Source organism: Lemur catta, chromosome 3, assembly GCF_020740605.2.
Source record: "Lemur catta isolate mLemCat1 chromosome 3, mLemCat1.pri, whole genome shotgun sequence".
In the NCBI taxonomy this organism is placed as follows: domain Eukaryota; kingdom Metazoa; phylum Chordata; class Mammalia; order Primates; family Lemuridae; genus Lemur; species Lemur catta.
In genome coordinates, this window is record NC_059130.1 from 28,105,550 (window position 1) to 28,128,664 (window position 23,115).

The 23,115-nt window shown below is 45.6% G+C and overlaps 2 pseudogenes; both read left to right on the plus strand.

The window, feature by feature from the left end:
- Window positions 1–8,315: 8,315 nt before the first annotated feature.
- On the plus strand, window positions 8,316–9,474 carry LOC123634784 (annotated as a pseudogene).
- A 4,045-nt stretch (window positions 9,475–13,519) lies between these two features.
- LOC123634785 lies at window positions 13,520–13,887 on the plus strand (annotated as a pseudogene).
- Window positions 13,888–23,115: the final 9,228 nt, after the last annotated feature.

The following is a 23,115-nucleotide window of genomic DNA, read 5'->3' on the forward strand; positions in this document are numbered from 1 at the left end:
CTGTGCCTCCTGCCCCTGCGGAGAGGTCTCAGAGGACAAACTGCTGAGGGTGTCTTCCCTGTGCCTCCACAACAGACCCGCGGCTCTCCCTCACCCGGGACCCCATTATATATGGCTGAGGGGCAGGGCCAGTGTGTTACTCTTACTGCCACTTGCAGATGTGTGTTCTTCCATCTTTGTGTAAACACACCTCCTCTGAGGCTCCCGCCACTCAGACTCCCCATTGTCTCCCATCCTTGCCACGGGTATCCCTCGAGCTCCTCCTTCCTTCCCCGCACTCCCTGAGGACTTGGGCACCTGTTTTACTGTCTTCTGGCCCTTAGTCCCACCGTCACGGTCATCCCAGTGCCTTCCCTGACCACGTGGGTGGCATGTCTGTCTGACTCTAGCCTTGTTCTCCCCGGGCCTCCTCACTTATAAGAGTGCTCACCTCCGCGAGGTCTCAGGTCAGCGTCCCTCGGCTCTTCTACCCTCCATCTGCACTCGCAGCAGACTGCGGCCACCTCCCTCTTCCTGGTCTCACTTGCCCTCTGTGAGCCCTCACTTACTTCCCAGTGCAGCTCAGAGCCCATGGCCTGACATCCATCGCTCTGCCCAGGGACAGTGTCCTACTGCGAGCTGTGGAATTCGAAGGGACAGCCAGCACCCTGAGAGCAGAGGAGCCGGCCAGGGGCTGTCCCTGCAGCACAGCCTGGCAGTGCTGGCATCTCTCGCTGCTTTCCTGCTCCTGCCTCTCCCTGACTATTCTTTTTTTTTTTTTTGGAGACAGAGTCCTGCTCTGTCACCCTGGCTAGAGTGCTGTGGCGTCAGCCTAGCTCACAGCAACCTGGGCTCAAGCGATCCTTCTGCCTCAGCCTCCCAAGTAGCTGGGACTACAGGCATGTGCCACCATGGCCAGCTAATTTTTTCTATATATTTTTAGTTGTCCAGCTAATTTCTGTCTATTTTTTAGTAGAGACGGGGTCTACGCTCTTGCTCAGGCTGGTCTCGAACTCCTGAGCTCAAAGGATCCACCCGCCTCGGCCTCCCAGAGTGCTAGGATTACAGGCGTGAGCCACCACACCCGGCCTCTCCCTGACTATTCTTAACTTTCACCCTTTCCTCAACCTTCCCACCACCTCCCACCCTACCCTCAGCAGATGGTTCTGCCTCCTACTTCACAGGGGAAAATAACTTCTTCAGCTTTCCCTCTCACCTACAAATTTCACTGCACACAGACACAGGGCCCCTCCCCACCTCCGCCTGGGGAGCTGGGCCCTGTGCACCCTGCTGTCCCTGGTTCTAGCCCTTCCTGCCTCCTACCTCAGCACCTTCCTTTCCCCTCCATCCATCACCCTCCCTTTACCTTACCCTCATATCCCTCTCTGACCCTTCTTCGCTTCACAGGCTAAATATGTTCAGGTCTTTTTTTCACCCATCCCTACCCCTCACCCCATCAACTGTGTTGTGATCTGTGTCCATCTGATTAGCCAAGTGTCTCAGAAGGAGCCTCCGCTTCCTTACCTTCTCCACCCCCTGCAAGCTGGCTTCTCCCCCAGCCCCTGCAATGCTTTCACTAAAATCACCTTTGACCTTCATGTTGGCCAAGTCCAGCGGACATTTCCAGGTCTGATCTTACTTGCAATCTTCTAGTCCTTTCACTTTGTTGGCCACCTTCTCCTTGAACCTCTGCCCTCTGCCAGCTACTTTAAGCTTCTGTCGGATTCTCTGCTGCCTCTCTGGCTGCCCCTTCTGTCTTCTTCCTTGGAGCTCCCTCGTCTGTTCTTTCCCCCCAGGGCTCCATCCCTGGCTCTAAGCTCTTCTGGTCTGTGCAAGGTCCTTGAAGGTTGTCTTCCAAACCCATGGTTTTTTGTTTTTTATTTAGACAGAGTTTTGCTCTGTCACCTGGACTAGAGTACAGTGGCAACACCACAGCTCACTGCAATCTCCAATTCCTGGGTTCAAGCGATTCTAATTTTTTAAAATTTTTGGTAGAGATGGGGGTTTTGCTATGTTGCCCAGGCTGGTCTCCTTGAAATCTTGGCCTCAAGGGATCCTCCTGCCTCGGCCTCGCAAAGTGCTGGGATTATAGGTGTGAGTCACATTTTGTGGGGTTTTTTTGGTATCTTTTTTGTGGGTTTTTTTGTTTATAAACTCTAGGCCTTGGGAAATGTTTGGGAAAGACCTCCCTCTCTCAGCCCAGCAAGATAAAGTCTACACCCTCCCCAGCTGGGTGTAGGACAGGGCAGCGCCCGCAACTCACTGAGAACTGAAACATTTCCAGGAAGGGTTGGGAAGGTCAAACAGGAGATCAACATCACTCACTGGGGTCAGGACACAGTCCTTCAAGATAGGACACTGAAACCCCAGAGGAGAGACTGCACTGAAGCCTAGAATAGCTACCTTTTCTTTTACTGGACATAGAGCCACCCCCACGTCCCTCACCCCTGACCTTAGGATGTAGCTCTCCAAACCCAAACTTCCCACACACAATGGTAAAAACACGGGTGCAGACTTTGTTCTGAGAACAGAGATAAGAGGGAGAATTCAGCTCCTCCCTTCAGCATCTGAGCTCCAATGGTTAGTTCAGGAAATCTCCCAATGGCTTGCTCCCTCCCAAGTGGACAGTCTACAGTCCCGGGTCTTTATCAGCGACTCCCTCCCTTGTGCTCCAGGGGGTGGCAACAGTGGGATGCTGCAGCTGCCTGCTTGTCTAACCTGAGCACTCTGGTCTCTCTCCATTTTTTCTTGCAGGCTCAAGGAAGGTGGTACAGTGAGCCTTTCTGGCAAAAGAATTTCTTTGTGTTTTGAGTCCCAACTTACATGGCCCCTCTTTAGGGGCAGAAATGTGGCTATTGTGACCCTGCCTGGGTCACAATCACTGGGAAATAGTGGCTCAGGACATTGCAGTTTAATCATTTCATGGTCCATATTGAAGAGGATGAAATATATGATGTAGAACGTGTTGGCCCCAGAGCAGATGTTGTAGGGTTTTCTCCAGGGCATGTGTGTCTGGCTTTGGTGACTGAAAAGACAGTGTGCCATTTACTGCAACAGAGGATGCAAAAGCAGGAGCAGGTGTTAGAGAAAAATAACATTCAGTTTGGGGCATGTTGAGGAACGTTCATTGTGAGGTGCTGGTGGGTCATCCGATGGGCAGTTGAGTACAGGGGTCTGGAGCGTGGAGTTGGGCAGAAGTCCAGTCTGGAGGTGAACAGTGTGACTCTCCTTAATCTTGTTAAACAATGGGTTTGGAGGCCAGGCTCGATCCTGTAATCCTAGCACTTTGGGAGGCTGAGGCAGAAGGATCACTTGAGGCCAGGAGTTTGAGGCTGCAGTGAGCTGTGGTGACATCACTGCACTCCAGCCTGGGCAACAGAGTGAGACATTGTCTCAAAAAAAAAAAAAAAAAAAAAAGAGTGCTTTTGAACAGAAAATGAGGGAGTCCCTCTAGCCTAGGACAGCCTGGGGTCTGCCTGGGCTGGAGGTTCTGCAGAAATCGTCCATCCTGCCACTGCGGCAGGACTGGGAGGCCTAAGCCCTGCATTCTGTCTTCCCAGGGCCCAGCAGGGACTTGTGTGGGCCTGAGTCCCGGGGCGAAGAGGAGGGGGCGCGCAGGTTTACTGGCCTGCAAAAGGTGAGGAGGGGGCGACAGGTGGAAGGAAAGAACCATGACCCCCTCCTCACGCTTCCTTGGGAGCCACTCTCGGTCTCAGCTCGCAGCCCCGCGGTGCGCAGAGGCGAGCCGAGCCGGGCGCGGGCTGCTGTGCGCGGGCTCCGGGTTAGGCGCCCCCTGCGGGCGGGGAGGGCCGCCGGGAACCGCGCCTGCCTGTTGTGCGCGCTGCCCGCGGCGCGGGGGTGTGTGCTCGGGCGCCCCCCGGGAAGCCGAGTAGCTGCTTCTATTATACACCCCCTGGAGAACCGCTGGGGCTGGAGGCGAAACGCAGGAGCTCGCGCCTGAGGCTTGGTTCTCCACTGGAGGGGAAGATACAAAGGATGTTGGAAGACCAGGGGACACCGCAGTACCCCGGATGCTGGCTGTTCTCTGTGTCTGTCCTGACACCAAAAAAGGGGGAAGAGACAGACTTGGACCCTGTCTTTGGAACTAGCATAGTGGAATCGGCCAATCTGCACAGTCAGACTTCCTGCGTCATCTCCACCAGTGGTTCTTAATCCCTGTGGCTCAGGTTCTCCTTTGAAAATCCGATCAATGACAGCTATGCCATAAAATGCTCACGTGCTTTTACAAAGTGCATGCAGTTTAAAAGTTCATCTAGGGATGCCTTAGGCAGGCCTGCCTGGAACGTTCCTGGGACTCAGAGCAAGTAACCAAGGGAGGCCCCCGTACCACATGTCTGAGTGTGGAGGAGTTAAGAGACCAGGCAAACGGTACAGTTTGCTCTGTCCTCCGACCTTGACAGATGTATCTTCACAACTCGAAATGTCAGCTTTGAATTCAGAATCGCCACCTTTGGCTTCCCAGCCCTTAGTCTGCCCTCATTCTGCACTGGGAGGGCTTTGCTCCTGAAGCACAACCAGCACACAAGTCCAAGCTCCATCTGCACCCCTACAAACAGCTGTTCCTGGCCACCAACTGGGGCCAGGTGTGCACACGGGAGGAGAGGTCTGCTCACCCTCCCGGGACGGGGATACCCGAGGCAGAGGGCTGCATAGGTCCTGGGAGTGGACTTGGGACCAATTAGGCAGAAAATGCCAGAGTCTAGAATAGTGCTTCAGGTGAATCAAAGTTTAAAGTTTCCAATCAGTGATAGGCCGATATTTTTGTAAAATACAATGAAAATGAATTCCTGGAAAATGGAAAATGATTAGGAGCTTTGATGTTGCAGCAAAAGCAAATTACGATAAAAGTTTCTAAATGCTTGCTTTCATTTCTATACTTAGCTCATTGTGGACCAGTGACAAGCAGTGTGTTGACTGGCAGTAGTTCAAGGATCATACTTTTTCATTTTTTTTGTGTGTGTGTGTGAGACAGAGTCTCCCTCTGTTGCCCGGGCTAGAGTGCCGTGGCGTCAGCCTAGCTCACAGCAACCTCAAACTCCTGGGCTCAAGCGATCCTCCTGTCTCAGCCTCCCGAGTAGCTGGGACCACAGGGATGTGCCACCATGCCCGGCTAATCTTTTCTATATAGTTTTAGTTGTCCAGGTAATTTCTTTCTATTTTTAGTAGAGACAGGGTCTCACTCTTGCTCAAGCTGGTCTCGAACTCCTGACCTCGAAAGATCCTCCCGCCTCGGCCTCCCAGAGTGCTAGGATTACAGGCATGAGCCACCACGCCCGGCCAAGGATCATACTTTGAGTAGCACTGTTCTTGAGGGAGACAATGGTGGCTCCGGTTGAGCAAGTCTAGCTGGGCCCTTCTGACTGTCACTTTGTGGCCAGAGGAGGGCCTGTGGTGGTGGTGGTGAGGGGAGTGCTCTAGATCATCCAGGAACAGGAGCTTTTCTTGCTGGAGTCTAACAGTGGTAAAAGGAGGTGCTGGCTTTTAGAATATAGACCTTTGAACAATGTGGGAACTCTAGCATAATTTATCAAGAAGTCAGAAGTTACCTACCCATGTCATGGTGCTAGGCCTCCACTGGGCAGTGGCCAATCATAGGCAAGGGGATCAAAGACAGAACACCTATTCATAAATAAGGAAATCTGCTATATGACAGAAGAGCTTAACTCTTTTTTAAAATCAGGCATCCCCCGGAACAAGAATAGATTCAGAGAGACTCCCAGAAGAACTTACCTCTTAAATAGCTATCTTTATAATGAATTATGGGCTCTCTGGAGTGTAAGATGCCCAGGTACTATGAAGGGGTTGCTGGCATTTTTTTTGCCTTGTCCCAGTTGGAGGAGCCACGGGTGTCACCTACCGTTTGCAACTAATTACTCACTCTGTCTCCACCATCTCCTGACTGGATGGGCTCCTGACAAGGAGACTTGCCATGTGCCATTCTTTCTGCCTAGCATTACTGTCTTCTTTAATAAAATTTTTACTTTGATCTGTTGAAATCATAGAACAGTGACATTAGGAGGACCCAGAGAGAAGCAGGGAGGGTGGTAAAAGCTGGGGTGAGATGTGGGGTGGAATGGCCGCCATCATGAATGATTGGGACGTCCCCATGGATTGGCCAGAGCAATGATTGAGGCCGAGCAGGGCCTCCAGAGAGGGAGAAGGGGAAAGCTGAAAAGAAGGTGCAGCAGGGCCCCTGCGCACCACCGTCTGTCCACATCATCCTCAGCTGGATCACCCAGGTAGATCTACATTCTGGATGCATTTCGGAACAAAAGGGATAAAAATACCCTCACCGTGGGCAGATCTTCATGGGTAGACACGCCCCCTCCGGAGAGAAACAGCCATTGCAAGAGGTGTGAGATGGACTCTCAGACACAAGCGTCATTACCTTTGGAGCAAATGGCCACCTCTGGAGTCCTGTCACATGAAGAAAATAGAGAGTCTCTTAAATTAAGGGAAACTTCTGTTTTGACTAGGTTATAGAAACTAGTAAGCATTTCTATAAATCTAAAAATAACGGAACTCAAGAATTTCCAGCAAAGAAATGGATTATACTTTAGGAAAACTTTAGGCATTTGCTGAAGGTAAAACTTGGGGAAAAAAAAGTTAGTTTTGAATTGAATGAATGGCTGGGTGCTAGATTACAAGATGAGAAATAAAAAATTCTGGCTAGGGGCGGTGGCTCACACCTGTAATCTTAGCACTTTGGGAGGCTGAGGCAGGAGGATTGCTGAGGTCAGGAGTTCGAGACCAGCCTGAACAAGAGTGAGACCCCCATCTCTACAAAAAATAAAAAAATTAGCCGGGTGTGGTGGCATGTGCCTGTAGTCCCAGCTACCCAGGAGGCTGAGGCAGGAGGATTGCTTGAGCCCAGGAATTTGAGGTTGCAGTGAGCTACAATGACCCCACTGCACTCAACCTGGGGCAAGAGAGCGAGACCCTGTCTCAAAAAAAAAAAAAAAAAAGAATAAAAAATGCAGTCTGATGTTAGGTTAACACATAGCAGGGAAAATGCTAAAAGAACTTCAACATTAAAGTATTCAAACATAATTTATAGTTTTTATTATTACTATTTTTGCATGATCAGTAAGGTATATAGTTGTTACTATTTGATATATAAATACAGAAATAAATACAGAAGATGCTATGAGAATCTTCTGTTCAAGTAAGTGAGGTGTGTCAAAATAAATTCATAGATAAATAAGGATTTATTTTGGAGAAAATAAAGATAAAATAAATCCTTAGACAAATATAGCACAAATAAGACTGTGCTATGAACTGCATTGTGTCCCCCCCCAAATTCATAGGTTGAAGCCCTAACCCTCAGTGTAACTGTATTTGGAGTAAGGAAGTAATTAAGGTTAAATGAGATCTCAAGGGTGGGCCCCTGATATGATAGGATTAGTGTCCTTATAAGAAGAGACACTGGAGAGCTCACTCTCTCCCTTTCCACAGCCGCTCAGATAAAAGCCATGTGAGGGTAATGTAGCCACCTGCAAGGCAGGAAGAGAGCCCTCACCAGAAACCAAACTTTGCAGGACCTTGATCTGGAACTTCCAACCTCCAGAGCTGAGAAATAAATTTCTGTGCTTTTTTGTTATGGCAGCCAGAGCTGACTAATACAGACTGATTTGATAGCTTCCCCCCTCCCGACCTCTTCTATCCTTTTTTTTTTTTTTTTGGAAAAGAAGTTTTTGAAGATTAAAGCAAAGCTGTAGTTGATGCAGGCATGTTGTGTAGGTGTTAGCAGTACTGCCCTCACTCATTGGACAGTAGCCCAATCCCAAGTAAAGGATGGTTGATTTGATAGCTTTAGTTCATCTTAAATGATAGCACACGGCTAGTCATGGTAGCTCACTCCTGTAATCCCAGCAGTTTGGGTGGCCCAGGTAGAAGGCTTGCTTGAGTCCAGGAGTTTAAGACCAGCCTGGGCAACATATTGAGACCTTGTTTCTACAAAAAAAGAAAAAATTTAGCCAGGCATGGTGTTGCATGACTGTAGTCCTAGCTACTTGGGAGGGTAAGGTAGGAGGATTGCTTAAGCCTAGGGGTTCAAGGTTGCAGTGAACTGTGATTGCACCACTGTACTCCAGCCTGGACAACAGAGCAAGACTCTGTCTCTTAAAAAAAATAAGACGACAGCTCTTTATAGTCACACTATAGAAAATATTGTTCGCATAATATTCATTTATTCAAAAATTAAGTTTATTTTCTCATAGAAAGCCTAATTAATCTGAACTTTCCAAATTTCCTTTACTGGCTTTACTGGTCAGAATAAGCTATTTTACTTCCACAAAATGTTTAGGAGACTGAAGATGGAGGCCACTGTGAAGAAGATGGTTGCAGAAGATGTCAGTGTGGCCGGGCACGGTGGCTCACGCCTATAATCCTAGCACTCTGGGAGGCCGAGGCAGGAGGATTGTTTGAGCTCAGGAGTTCAAGACCAGCCTGAGCAAGAGTGACACCCCTGTCTCTGCTTAAAAAAAAAAAAAAATAGAAAGAAATTATCTGGACAACTAAAAATATATAGAAAAAATTAGCCAAGCATGGTGGTACATGCCTGTAGTCCCAGCTACTTGGGAGGCTGAGGCAGAAGGATCGCTTGAGCCCAGGAATTTGGGGTTGCTGTGAACTAGGCTGATGCCACAGCACTCTAGCCCGGGCAACAAAGTGAGACTCTATCTCAAAAAAAAAAGAAGATGTCAATGTTACTTTCGGAGATCAACAAAAGCTAAACAAATTTGCATGGAATACAAACAGAATTACAGAGCTGCAGGAAGAAATAAGAGGTAAAAAAGAAGCAACTCCAAAATTTAGAAGCTGCTGGTGACGACATCATGCTTGCGGATGATGGCTACTTCATGATACCTTATCAGATTGTGATGTTCCATCAGCCATTTTCTAGAGGAAACAAGAGAAATGTTAGAAGAAGCAAAGAAAATTTTGAAAGAAGATACTGAAGCCTTAGAATCCAGAGTGGAATCAATTCTGCAGGTGTTAGCAGATTTGAAATTTCACTTATATGCAAAATTTGGGAGCAACATAAACCTTGCAATTTTCCTTCTTCAAATAACATGGAAAGGAAAACTTTCTTTTAAGAAAATTTTCATTTATTTGATGGAAACTTACCTATTTTCACATCTTGCTTATTTACATTATATTTTTGAAAGAAGACAGTATTCATCTATGTATTTTGCATAATGATTATATCAAGTCTAGGGGCTTTACGTCATGTTATTAAAATCAGTTAAGCAACCAAAATAAATAAATAAATAAATGTTTAGGAGAATGAGAATGTAAATGATTGTGTTTACCTAAATGGGATGACGATGACCAATAAATGTCTTTTAAAAGACATTCTGCTATTGTTGGACACTGTGATCCATTAATCTAAATCATTCTGGGTATCATCACTTGGTGGTTTTTGTACCGTCCCATGGGCCTGAGGGCCTTTACTATATCCTGCAGACGTGAATAGGGTCTTCTGGAAGAAACATCCTAGAAAGACAGCCTGAGAGACTCAGGAGAAGGATGAAATGAGGGACTTGAGATTCATGATTTCTAGGATCATTTCAGTTCAGAAGCAGGTGACCTTATGATGCCAGGCTGTGGACCACAAACCATTAGAATGAAAATTAATTCCATGAGAATGAGACAGTTGAGATAAGTTGTAGGGAGCCAATTTACTTGATAGAATCACTAATAACAAACTATGGTCAGTTATATTTTCAAGTTAAAATTAGAATTTTATTTATTTGTTTGTTTATTTATTTTTATGGAGGTGGGGGTCTCACCATGTCGGCTGGTCTCAACTCCTGAGCTCAATCGATCCTCCCACCTCAGCCTCCTGAGTAGCTAGGATTACAGGAGTGAGCCACCGCACCAGCTGAAACTCAGAATTTTAGAAAACTGTATTTCACCATTATGAACTTAGTCTTTGATACTTAAAAGGCTTTTCTGTTGAGAATGGTGATGATATAACAAATTTAATTTTTTGATATTATGTGCTTCATAACCAATATTTTCCAAATAGCGAATGCATGATGTTATAAAATTTTGCATAGTAAAAACCCATTTAAAGTGCAAGATAGAACAATGGATTTTAATGAATAAAAAGAATATGAAGCCTGATGCAGTGGTGCAAGCCTGTAGTCCCAGCTAGGCTGGAGGCTGAGGTGGGAGGATGCCTTGAGCCCAGGAGTTCTGGGCTGTAGTGTGCTATGCTGATCAGGTGTCTGCACTAAGTTTGCCATCAATATGGTGACCTCCCAGGAGCAGGGGACCACCAGGTTGCCTAAGGAGGGGTGAACCGGCCTAGGTTGGAAACGGAGCAGGTCAAAACTCCCGTGCTGATCAGTAGTGGGATCGTGCCTGTGAATAGCCAATGCACTCCAGCCTGGGCAACACAGTGAGACCCCATCTCAAATTAAAAAAAACAAACAAACCACTGCTTCACATGACCAGCCTAAAAAAAATTAAATTAAATAAAAAAAATAAATAATAAAAAGAATATGAAAATTTTATTAATTTGGTTTCAGATCCCACAATGACACTAGTCTTTAAGAAACTACCTAACCTGAGCAAGCAAGAGCAAGACTCCGTCTCTACTAAAAATAGAAAGAAATGACCTGGACAGCTAAAAATATATATAGAAAAAAATTAAGCCGGGCATGGTGGCACATGCCTGTAGTCCCAGCTACTTGGGTGGCAGAGGCAGTAGGATCTCCTGAGCCCAGGAGTTTGAGGTTGCTGTGAGCAAGGGTGACGCCATGGCACTCTAGCCTGGGCAACAGACTGAGACTCTGTCTCAAAAAAAAAAAAAAAAAAAGAAAAGAAACTGCCAATTGTTGAGTTTTACATCAAAAAAGAAAAGCCACAATTATCTGAAAAGGCTGCTAAAATACTCCATTTTCCAACTACATATCTGTGTAAGGCAAAACTTTCTTCATATACTTCAACTAAAACATCATTTAGGAGCAGATTGAAGACAGAAGCTGACATGACAGTCATACTCTCTTTTATTGTCCAGACATTAAAGTAAAAGCAAAAAATGTAAAGCAATCCCACTTTTATTTCTGTTTTTTAAAAACATAAACAAACAAAAATAAAAATACATGTATCTCTAATGGTTTGTTATTATTTCAGAGTGAATTAATGTATACATATTTTTAAGTTCTCAACGATAATTTCTAATATGGGGAATATTGTTAGATATAATCCACATAAACAAAGGCTCTTTGGAGTCCTCAATAATTTTTAGATTGTGGTAAAAGACATATAACATAAAATTTACCATTGTAGCCATCTTAAAGTGTACCATTCAGTGGCATTAAATACATTCAAAATGTTGGTCAACCATTACCAGCTAGTTCCAGGGCTGTTTCATGACCCCCAATGGAAACTCCATAACTATAAAGTGGCCACTCTCCATTTCCCCTGTCCCCCATTCCTTGGCAACCACTAATCTGCTTTTTGTTTCTATAGGGATGCCTATTCCAGATATTTCATGTAAATAGAAACATTTAATATCTGGCCTTTTGTGTCTCTGGCTTCTTACAGTTAGTGTTATTTCAAAGTTCATCCATATCATAGCATGTATTATTCCTTTTTATGGCCAATAATATTCCATTGTATGAATATGCCACATTTGATTATCCATTCATCTGTTGATGAACATCTGTGTTGTTTCCACCTGTTTTTTTTTTAAAAAAAATTTTTAAAAAAGGTTTTTTTTTTTAGAGAAAGTGTCTCACTATGTTGCCCTGGCTGGAGTGCAGTGGCTATTCACAGGTGTGATCATGGTGCACTATAGCAATTCCTGGGCTCAAGGCATCCTCCTGCCTCAGCTTCCTGAGTAGCTGGGACGACTAGTGTGCCCCACTGCTCCTGGCTTTGTTTCTACCTTTCTGTTATTGTGAATAGGGTTGCTATGAACACTTGTATGCAAGTTTTTGTTGGAACACCTGCTTTCAATTCTTTCGGTTGTATATTAGAAGTGAAATTGCTGGTCATGTGGTGATTCTATGTTTAACTTATTGAAGAACTGCCAAACTGTTTTTCCCAGCAGCCATACTGTTTTACATTCCAACCAGCAACACTTGAGGGTTCCAACTTCTCCACATTCTTGCTAACACTTCTTATTTTCCTTTTTAAAATAATTATTATGGCTATCCTAATGGGTTTAAAGTGGTTTCTCATTGTGGCTTTGATTTGCATTTCCCTAACGACTATTTGAACATCTGTGCTTATTGGCCATTTGTACATCTTTTTTTTTTTTTTTTTGAGAAATGTCTATTCAAGTCCTTAGCCCATTTTGTTTGCCTTCTTGTTGTTGAGTTGTAAGAATTTTTTATACATTCTGGATGCTAAACCATTATCAGATACATGATTTACAAATATTCTTTCTCATTGTGCAGATTGTCTTTTCACTCACTTGATAATGTCCTTTGATGCAAAAAGTTCTGAATTTTGATGAAGTCGAATTTATCTCCTTTTTTTCTTTTGCTGCTTGAACTTTTGTTATATTTTAAAAAATCATTGCCAAATCCATGAAGATTTATCCTTTTGGTTTCTTCTAAGAGTTTTATAAATTTAGATCTTTGATACATTTTGAGCTAACTTTTGCATTAATATGTAGGATGAGATGAGTCCAACTTCATTCTTTCACATGTAGATATTCAGTTGTGTTCTCAATAATTTTTGACAGTATAAAGGGGTCCTGGAGCCTAGATTTAAAAATTGCTGCTCTGGCCGGGCATGGTGGCGCATGCCTGTAGTTCCAGCTACTCGGGAGGCTGAGGCAGTAGGATCGCTTAAGCCCAGGAGTTTGAGGTTGCTGTGAGCTAGGCTGACCCCACGGCACTCTAGCGCGGGCAACAGAGAGAGACTGTGTCTCAAAAAAAGAAAAAAAAAAAAGAATTGAGGCTGGCCATACTGGCTCACGCCTGTAATCCTAACACTCTGGGAGGCCAAGGCGGGAGGATCGCTCGAGATCAGGAGTTCGAGACCAGCCTGAACAAGAGCGAGACCCCCTCTCTACTAAAAAATAGAAAGAAATTATCTGGACATCTAAAAATATATAGAAAAAAATTGGCGCAAGCCTGTAGTCCCAGCTATTTGGGAGGCCGAGGCAGAAGGATTGCTTAAGCCCAGGAGTTTGAGGTTGCTCTGAGCTAAGCTGACACCATGGCACTCAAGCCCGGCAACAGAGCAAGACTCTGTCTCCAAAAAAAAAAAAAGAATTGAATGCTAGGGAAAATGGAATAATAAAAATAATTAATCCAAAGAAGGCAGAAGTGAAAGGGAGGGGAAAAACCCAGAAAAGGTGAGATAAACATAAAACAAACGATAAGATGTTAAGACTTTAATTCAAATATATCAGTAATCACATGAACTATAAAGATCACAATATTCTAATTAAAGACAAACCCATCCCCTGGTGACTTAGGTCTGCACGGGCAGTGCATGTGCGTGTGCGTGTGCTCCCTACTGGGTAGCTCTTGGGCACATGCATCACACCATGGTGCCCAAGGGCAAAGTGGGCATGAGAGGGAAGAAGCAGATATTTGAAGAGAACAGAGAGACTCTGAAGTTCTATCTGTGAATCAAACTGAGGCCAATGTCATTTACTGCCTTGTGACCTTGCTCTTCTTCTACTCATCTGCCTCATTTGGGGCCTGGATGGCCCTGGACTACAGTCTGGCTGCATAAGGGGCCAGCTACCCCTCTATGAGCTCAGTGCCATGTGCAGCCTTCTCTGAGGAAGGGGCCTGCCTGCGGGTGGATGTGCTGGGCCCCTGGCTCGTGGCAGACAGTGGTACTCCAGCACCAGAGCACAATGAGAAATGGTGGCACTGGCAGGAGCCGCAGCAGAGGAAGTGTTTCTAACCATTGACAGTGTGGCCACAGGCTTCTGGGCCCTGGGTGGCTCTATCAGGCTGCATGGCCCCCATTCCTGGAGCAATGAAGGCTTCATCCGGGCACCAGAAACAGTCTGAGGTATAGGATTTTTGAAGAAATGGCTTAGAAAGTGGCTAAAAAAAGAAAAAAATAGACTAAGACTGTCAGATTGCATGAAAATTAAAACCCATGCTACTTACAAGAAACACATATTGGCTATAAGGATACAGAAGAGTTGAAAGCAAAAGGAAGGAAGAGATGCAATGAAAAGAGCAACCAAAAGAAAGCTGTCAGACTGCACTTCTGTTAGACAAAACAGATTTTAAGACAAAAAGTATTACTAGAAATAAAGAGGAGAATGCCTTTCTTTTCTTTCTTTTTTTCTTTTAATTTAAAGAGACAGGGTCTTGCCCAGGCTGGTCTTTAACTCCTGGCCTCAAACAATCCTCTCTCCTCAGCCTCTCTAGATCCTTTTTGATGTTTTTATCTGCTTGTTCTAGCAATTACTGAGTGATCTGTGTTATAATGTCCTACTGTGATTGGAACTTGTCTTTTTCTCCTTTTAGTTCTGTCCATTTTTTTTTCTTAAGACAGAGTCTCACTCTGTTGCCCTGCGTAGAGTGCAGTGACATCATCGTAGCTCACAGCAACCTCAAACTCCTGGGCTCAAGCGATCCTCCTGCCTCAGCCTCCTGAGTAGCTGGGACTACATGTGTATGTCATGACACCCAGCTAATTTTTCTATTTTTTGTAGAGACAGGGTCTCACTCTTGCTCAGGCTGGTCTTGAAGAGTGCTAGGATTACAGGTGTGTACAACTGCTCCCAGCCTAGTTCTGTCCATTTTTGCTTTGTACATTTTCAGGCTGTATTACTAAGTACATATAACTTAGAGTTATATATTTCTGGTCTTGTTATCGTTATGAAATTTTCCTCTTAGGGCCAGGTGTGATGGCTTATGCCTGTAGTCCTAGGTACTTGGGAGTTCAAGGCAGGAGGATCGCAAACCCCAGGAGTTTGAGGTTGCAGTGAGCTATGATGATGCCACTACACTCCAGCCTGGGCAACAAAGCAAGACTCTGTCTCTAAAAAATAAATAAATAAAATAAAAAAATAAAAAAAAATTAGGAAAGATAACTAGAAAATCTACAAATGTTTGGAAATCAGGCAATACACTTCTAAATAACCCATGAATAAAAGAAGAAATCACGAAGGAAATAAGAAAATAATTTGAACTGAATGATATTATTTTTAAAATTTCTCTTTCTCTTGCACTTCCAGTTGAGGAATGAACTGAATAACACTGAAATGACAATGTATCAAAACTTATGGGATGAGGCCGGGCGCGGTGGCTCACCCCTGTAATCTTAGCACTCTGGGAGGCCGAGCCAGGTGGATCGTTTGAGCTCAGGAGTTCGAGACCAGCCTGAGCAAGAGCGAGACCTCGTCTCTACTAAAAAGAGAAAGAAACTATCTGGACAACCAAAATATATAGGAAAAATTAGCTGGGCATGGTGGTACATCCCTGTAGTCCCAGCTACCTGGGAGGCTGAGGCAGGAGGATTGCTTGAGCCCAGGAGTTTGAGGTTGCTGTGAGCTAGGCTGACACCATGGCACTCGACCTGGGGGAACAGAGTGAGACTCTGTCTCGGAAAAAAAAAAAAAGAAAAAGAAAAACTTATGGGATGTAGCTAAAGACATGCTTAGAGAGAAACTTATAGCTTTAAATGAATATGTTAGAATAATCAATTTCAAGAAATTAGGGAAAAAAAGCCAATAAACCCACATAAGGTAGGAGGAAGGAAATTCTATATTTAAAAACAGAAATTAGTCAAATAAAAAACAAATACAGAATAGTATGAATTAACAAAGCAAAAGTTGGCTTTTTGAAAGGACTAAGAAAAGGACTAAGATTCATAAACATTTTTGAAAAAAGGCACAAATTACCAATATCAAGAATGAAAAGGGGCTGGTGCGGTGGCTCACATCTGTAATCCTAGCACTCTGGAAAGCAGAGGCGGGAGTATCACTTGAGGTCAGGAGTTCGAGACCAGCCTAAGCAAGAGTGAAACCTCATCTCTACTAAAAATAGAAAAAGTTAGCTGAGTGTGGTGGCGTTCACCTGTAGTCCCAGCTACTTGGGAGACTGAGGCAGGAGGATCACTTGAGCCCAGGAGTTTGAGGTTGCTGTGAGCTAGGCTAACGCCACGGCACTCTAGCCCAAGCGACAAAGACTCTGTCTCCAAAAAAAAAAAAAAAAAAAATTGCTGTGCCCTGTTTGTGCATGGTGAGGGGTATATGTGTGGGGTAGAGGGAGGTCCCCTGACTGGCTTAGATCAACCTGGGCCCATCCCTGGAACTGTGCATGGGGAGTGTGTGACCCATGCGCAGCCACAGTGCCCACCACTCCTGTGAGCAGATGAGTAGAGTTTTAAGTGTGGGGTTGCTCTGCGTCAGCAAAAGGCACCTGATCCCAAGTGGCAGAGGAGCAGAGTGTATTAAATAAATGTGTGTGTGTTTGTATTTGTGAGAGAGTCATTCAGGGCCCTCTAAGCCTGAGCCCAGGTTAAGAGCCCCACTTGCTTCATCGAGTCAATGTTCTTGCCTGTAAGAACATTGTTTTTTGTTTTTTGAGACAGAATCTCACTCTGTTGCCCGGGCTAGAGTGCTGTGGTGTCAGCCTAGCTCACAGCAACCTCAAATCCCTGGGCTCAAGCAATCCTTCTACCTCAGCCTCCCGAGTAGCTGGGACTACAGGGATGTGCGACCATGCCCAGCTAACTTTTTCTATATATATTTTAAGTTGTCCAGCCGATTTTTTCTATTTTTTAGTAGAGACCGGGTCTCGCTCTTGCTCAGGCTGGTCTTGAACTCCTGAGCTCAAACGATCCACCCGGCTCGGCCTCCCAGAGTGCTAGGATTACAGGCGTGAGCCACCGCACCTGGCCTATAAGAACATTGTTTATTGTGGCTGGAGCCCAAACAATAAGGAGAAAGTGGCAAGAGATGGAGCAGGAGAGAAAAGCTGGGGTGATTTCTGTGAAACCCTGTTCTCTGCCAAGGCACTTCAGACTTAGCCAGGAACTAAGCCAGAGCCCCAGGGGATTTAGGTGAAAAAGAGCCAGCCCCAGCTCAACTCAATGGCTTTTGGAGTCATTCTTCCCTGTTACCATTTCCTATGGTTCAAAGATAATAATAGGGTCAACTTCCAGTTTATTCACTTGTCAAGGTATTCAACTGGTCTAGAGCTCTTCCCCTGTACTCCCTTCCCCGCCCCTTCATCGCCTTGTTGGGGGTGAAGCTCCAGGAAAAGGATGGGGTGTGGTGCCTGGAGGCGGAAGTAAGGACTTGATTGTTTCACTTGGGAACCCTGAGGGCAGAGGGTGGGGAGAGGAAGGCACTGGAAAGTCCCCATGAGCCTAGCAGTTCACAAACCACAGCTAAGCATGTCTGGAGGAGAAAGCCTGACTCTGAAAGCAGCGAGGAAATGATTGGTTGTTCGCAGTGGGTTGCCTGTGGCTGCAGATGTGCACGGGTTTCCTTGCACAGGTAGGCACAGGCCTGTTCTTCCTGCCGGCCCCGTGGGCCGGGAGCGCTGCTGCCTTCCCCTCCTCTGTCTCCCACAGGCCTGTTCTGACCACACTTTTGTATGAAGCTCCAGGCTCGCAGGGGCTTATTTAAAATGTCCTTACTCTGTCCTCACGTTTGATTCATATTTTGCCTGGGTACAGAATTCTAGGTTGGCAACATTTTCCCATCACAGTTTTGAAAGCATTGCTCCATTGCTTTCTTTCCGTTAGTACTGCTGTCGAGACTAAACCATACTGATTCCTGGTTGTCGGGGTTCCATCAGGGGGCTTAAAACCATGCAGTGATTTAAATGGGGAGTTTCACTATAAAGAAGTTTTAAACTGTGCCATAAGGACAGCTACAAGTTGTAAGAGGACTCTCTATGGCCCCCAAGGGCTGAGGGAAATATCCAAGGAAGAATCCATTTGGAAGGGGGGCCCTGCCCAGTGCAGGGGTTCAGACTTCACTGGAGAAGGTGAAACTGTAGCCCAGTAGTTGGCAGAGAAATTTGCTGGTTTGCTGGGCAAGCAGGAAGCCAGGAAGCACCTCTTTGGGGCACAGGTGAGCCACAGCTGGTAGCCAGCACGCAGAGAGAGTGGGGCACTGGGGTGGCAGGTCTGGAGTGTGCAGTGTCCTCGTCAGAAGGGTCCAAGGCTCATTGTGAGGGCAGCTGGCTGTGTGTCTGGGGCAAAGCACTCCAAGATAGCCTTTCACCCACCCCTCTGCCCCGTGGTGCAGCTGCTGGAACCAGTAGGCAAAGCCCCTTCCTCCTGCAAAATCCCTCCAATGCCTCCTACCTAGAAAGCTTAACATGGTGCTCACTATAAAGGAGAAACGCTCACAAAGGATCGCATTCATTGTCACCGAGAAGGTATTAAAAGGTGAAGTTGGAGCTGAGAAGCAGTAAATTGATAACTGGCACATTGGTCCTTTGCAATGATAATTTTTCTCTCTTTCTGAAAGTTTGTAAAATCTTTCTTTGTCTTCAGTGTTCTCTTGGTGTAGGTCTAGTTTCATCCCTTATTTGGGGCACTCAGTTGTTCTTCCTGTCCAGAAACTCATGTTCTTTAGTTCTGAGAAATCTTCTTGAATTATTTTGACTATTTCTTTCCATCTATTTTTCTTTTGTCTCTCTATTATTCAAGAATAGGCTGGGTGCTATGCTCATGCCCAGCACTTTGAGAGGCCAAGGCAGGAGGATTGCCTGGGGCCAGGAGTTAGAGACCAGCCTGAGCAAGAGGGAGACCCCAAAAATAGAAAAATTAGCCAGGTGTGGTGGCTGGCACGTGCCTGTAGTCCCAGGTACTTGGGAAGCTGGGGCAGGAAGATTGCTTGAGCCTAGGAGCTTGAGGTTGCAGTGAGCTATGATGAAGCCACTGCACTCTAGCCAAGGTGACAGAGTGAGACTCTCTCTCAAAAAAAGCAAAACAAAACAAAACCAAAAAACCCTCAAAACAAACCCAAAATAGTGTACTTCTTGGACTGTTTTTCTAATTTTTTTTTCTTTTTAATATTCTTCATTTTCTTATTTGTTTTTTTGCTCTATCTTCTGGAACATTTCTGTTTTGTTTTATTTTGTTTTCTTTTTGAGACAAAGTTTTGCTCTGTTGTCTGGGTTAGAGTGCCATGGTGTCAGCCTAGCTCACAGCAACCTCAAACTCCTGGGCTCAAGCGATCCTCCTGCCTCAGCCTCTCGAGTTGCTGGGACTACAGGCATGCGCTACCACATCTGGCTAATTTTTTCTATTTTTAGTAGAGACGGGGTCTCGCTCTTGCTCAGGCTGGTCTTGAACTCCCGGTCTCAAGTGATCCTCCTGCTTTGGCCTCCCAGAGTGCTAGGATTACAGGTGTGAGCCACTGTGCCCAGCCCTGGGACATTTCTTTAACTTTATTTTTCAATTTTTCTATTGAGTTTGAGTTTTTAATTTCTGCTATCATGCTTTTAATTTCTGAGAGTGCTTTTTTCAATCTCTGAATACTCTTCTTCTTATTTTTTAATTTTTTTTTATTTCAGCATATTATGGGGGTACAAATGTTTAGGTTATGTATATTGCCTTTGCCCCACCCGAGTCAGAGCTTCAAGTGTGTCCATCCCCCAGAGGGTGAGCACCATACCCATTATGTGTGTAAAAACCCATCCCGTCCTCCCCCCTCCCATCTGCCCAACACCCGATGAATGTTATTACTATATAGGCACTTAAGTGTTGATCAGTTAATACCAATTTGATGGTGAGCACATGTGGTGATTGTTTTTCTATTCTTGGGATACTTCACTTAGTAGAATGGGTTCCAGCTCTACCCAGGATATACAAGAGGTGCTATATCACCATTGCTTTTTGTGGCTGAGTAGTACTCCATGGTATACATATGCCACATTTTATGAATCCACTCATGTATTGATGGGCACCTGGGTTGTTTCCACATCTTTGCAATTGTGAATTGTGCTGCTATAAACTGAATGCTCTTCTTCTTTTAAAATAGCATCCCAGTTTTGTTTCACAAATGCAATCTATTTTAATGTCTTTCTGAGGATATTACTGATACTTTTTAAAAAAGTTTTCTTCTTACACAGAATCTGTTTCTGCAAATTGCTTTTCGGTCTGCTTTTTGTTTGTTTGTTTTGTTTCTTTTGTTTGTTTGTTTTTAAGACATTGTCTCCCTCTGTCATCCAGGCTGGAGTGCAGTGACCCAATCATAGCTCACTGTAACCTCAAACTCCTGGGCTCAAGTGATCCTCCTGCCTCAGCCTCCCAAGTAGCTGGAACTACAGTCATGCACCACCATGCCCTGCTCACTTTTAAATTTTTTTTGTAGAGACAAGGTCTTGTCATATTGCCAAGGCTGGTCTCGAATTCCTGAGCTCAAGCAATCCTCCAGTCTCAGCCTCCCAGAGTGCTGGGATTACAGGCGTGAGCCACTGCACCTGGCCTGTTTGTTTTTATCTTCCATGTCTGAGGTTTTTTCCCAGCTGTCTGATGATCCTTAGCTGACTATTTATGAGAAGGGAAAATATTAGGTAAGTCTCTATGGTAAACATATGGTTCATTCAAATTAGGATAATTTTAGGAGGATTTATTTACAAAATGGCCAAGCACAAAGACAGAGAGTTAGAGGAGCTGTAACCTTTGGTTGAGAGACTCAGGCAGCCTGAGGTGACTCACAGGAGAGGAACCAGAGGAGCGAATGCCCTGATCTCTCCTCCCTCCCTCCATCCGGCCGTCTTCCTGGGTTCCACATTGGCCAGACGAATTGGAAGTCAGAAGGCGTGTGGGATATTGCTCACTGGGCTCTTCCCAGTGCAGAGGGCCGGGCGGGGAGGGGTGTGGAGGAGCAGAAGGAAAGACCAAGACGCTGGCCAGCTGACCGCAAGGTCAGTTGTGGTGGCGGGTATCTGGATGGGGTGTTTGCCGGGGAATCCCCAAGCGTCCGGACCTTCAGTGCTTTCCTCTTGAGCTAGTCACATTGCCCGGAGACGAACCTACCAACCTCCTTCCGGGAGGGAAAAGGTCTGGCTCCGGACGTTCTGGCCACTGAACATTTGTTTGTGCAATCAGCATACTCAGTCCCTAAATTCCCTAGGTTAGAAACCACAGGTATGCGCTCAAATGTGCCTGGTGCCCCCCAGGTCAGAGGCCCTCTGTTTTGCCCTGTGCAGGGAATAAACCTGCAGATTTCCGTGGGAATGAGGGTGGGATAGTCACCCAGCGGTGAGGGTGAGGGGAGAGCTAGAGCTCTGATTGCTTCTCAAACAGTTTTCACCTAGTCCTCCTTTCTCACACACACGCACGCATAGAGACACATGCTCAGTTCCAGAGGGCCTTGGAGCTGCCAATTCATGAGACTTTTGAGGATTTTGTAGAATAAATTGGGTTGCTTCTCAGCTTTCCCTGCTGGCCGTTTGGGATTTGGCATTTTCGAGTTGGCTACATCAGTTGCCACCTAAACCCAGGTGGCTTTCTGGTTCCTGGGCTCTATCTGGAAATCTCAAACCTTTGGCTGAAACACAGCATATTTGGAGAGAGTTTATGGGAAAGAAGAAGAAAAGGCATCCTGGGGCCAGACTGTGAAGTGTCTTGAGTAGATTGTACTTAATTCTAGAGGCCACGGGTTTGCAGGTGGGAGATATAAATAGCAACTGAGGTCTAGCTATGTGGGTCCTTCAGCAAGTTTATTATCTGCTTTGGTCCCAATTTTCTATTGTTCCTCTGTGATGACTCAATATGGTGTGTGGAAAGAATAAACTATAAAGTGCTATAGTAATGAGATGCATTATTTTTTGAATGCAGCCAGAATATTCCTGTCTTTATGTCTTTGCTTATACTGTTGCTTCTGCTGGGAATATTCTCTATCTTCTCTCTCATCTCTCCAACCCTTCTGTCTCTACCTATGGAAATGGTACCTTTAAGACCCAGCTCAGGCCCGGCGCGGTGGCTCACACCTGTAATCCTAGCACTCTAGAAGGCCAAGGCGGGTGCATCTTTTGAGCTCAGGAGTTCGAGACCAGCCTGAGCAAGAGCGAGACCTTGTCTCTACTAAAAATAGAAAGAAATTATACGGACAACTAAAAATATATACACAAAAAAATTAGCTGGGCATGGTGGCACATCCCTGTAGCCCCAGCTACTCGGGAGGCTGAGGCAGGAGGATTGCTTGAGCCAGGAGTTTGAGCTTGCTGTGAGCTAGGCTGATGCCACAGCACTCTAGCCCAGGCAACAGAGTGAGACTCTGTCTCAAAAAAAAAAAAAAAAGACCCAGCTAAAGGTTAACTCTGCTATGAACTTGCTGCCCTCAAACTCAATAGGAATTCCCAAACTCTCAAATCCTTAATGATGACCATTTTTTTCTCACTTCCATTCCTGCCTGCTTGTATCAGTCAAAGTTCTCCAGAGAAACAGAACATATGTATCTCATTTACAAGGAACTGGTTCATGCAATTATGGAAACTGGTAAGTCCCAAGATCTTCAGGGTGAGTCAGAAAGCTGGAAACTCAGGAGAGCTGGTGGCATAGTTCCAGCATGTGTCCAAAGGCCTGAGGACCAGAAGAACTCAACGGTGTAGTTCCAGTCTGAAGGGCGACAGGCACAACACCCAGGAAGAGCTGATGTTCTGTTTGAGTTCAAAGGTAGGAAAAGCCAATGTTTGGGCTGGAAGGTTGTCAGGCAGGAAGAATTCTTTCACACTGGGGGAGAATCAGCCTCTTTGTTCTAGTCAAGCTTCGACTGATGGGATGAGAACAACTCACATTAGGGAGGGCCATCTGCTTTACTCAGTCTGCTGATTTAAATGTTAATCTCAGGCCAGTGTGGTGGCTCCTGCATGTAATCCTAGCACTTTGGGAGGCCAAGGTGGGAAGATCCCTCGCTTGAGCCAAGGAGTTTGAGTATAGCCTCAGCAATATAGCAAGACCCTGTCTCTTTAAACAAAAAAATCAGCCAGGCTCAGTGGCTCACCCCTGTAATCCCAGCACTTTGGGAGGATAAGGTGGTAGGATCACTTGAAGCCGGGAGTTTGAGACCAGCCTGAGCAAGAGTGAGACCTCGTCTCTACTAAAAATAGAAAAAATTAGCTGGGTGTGGTGTCGCGCACCTGTAGTCCCAGCTACTTGGGAGGCTGAACCAAGAGAATCACCTGAGCCTGCGAGTTCGAG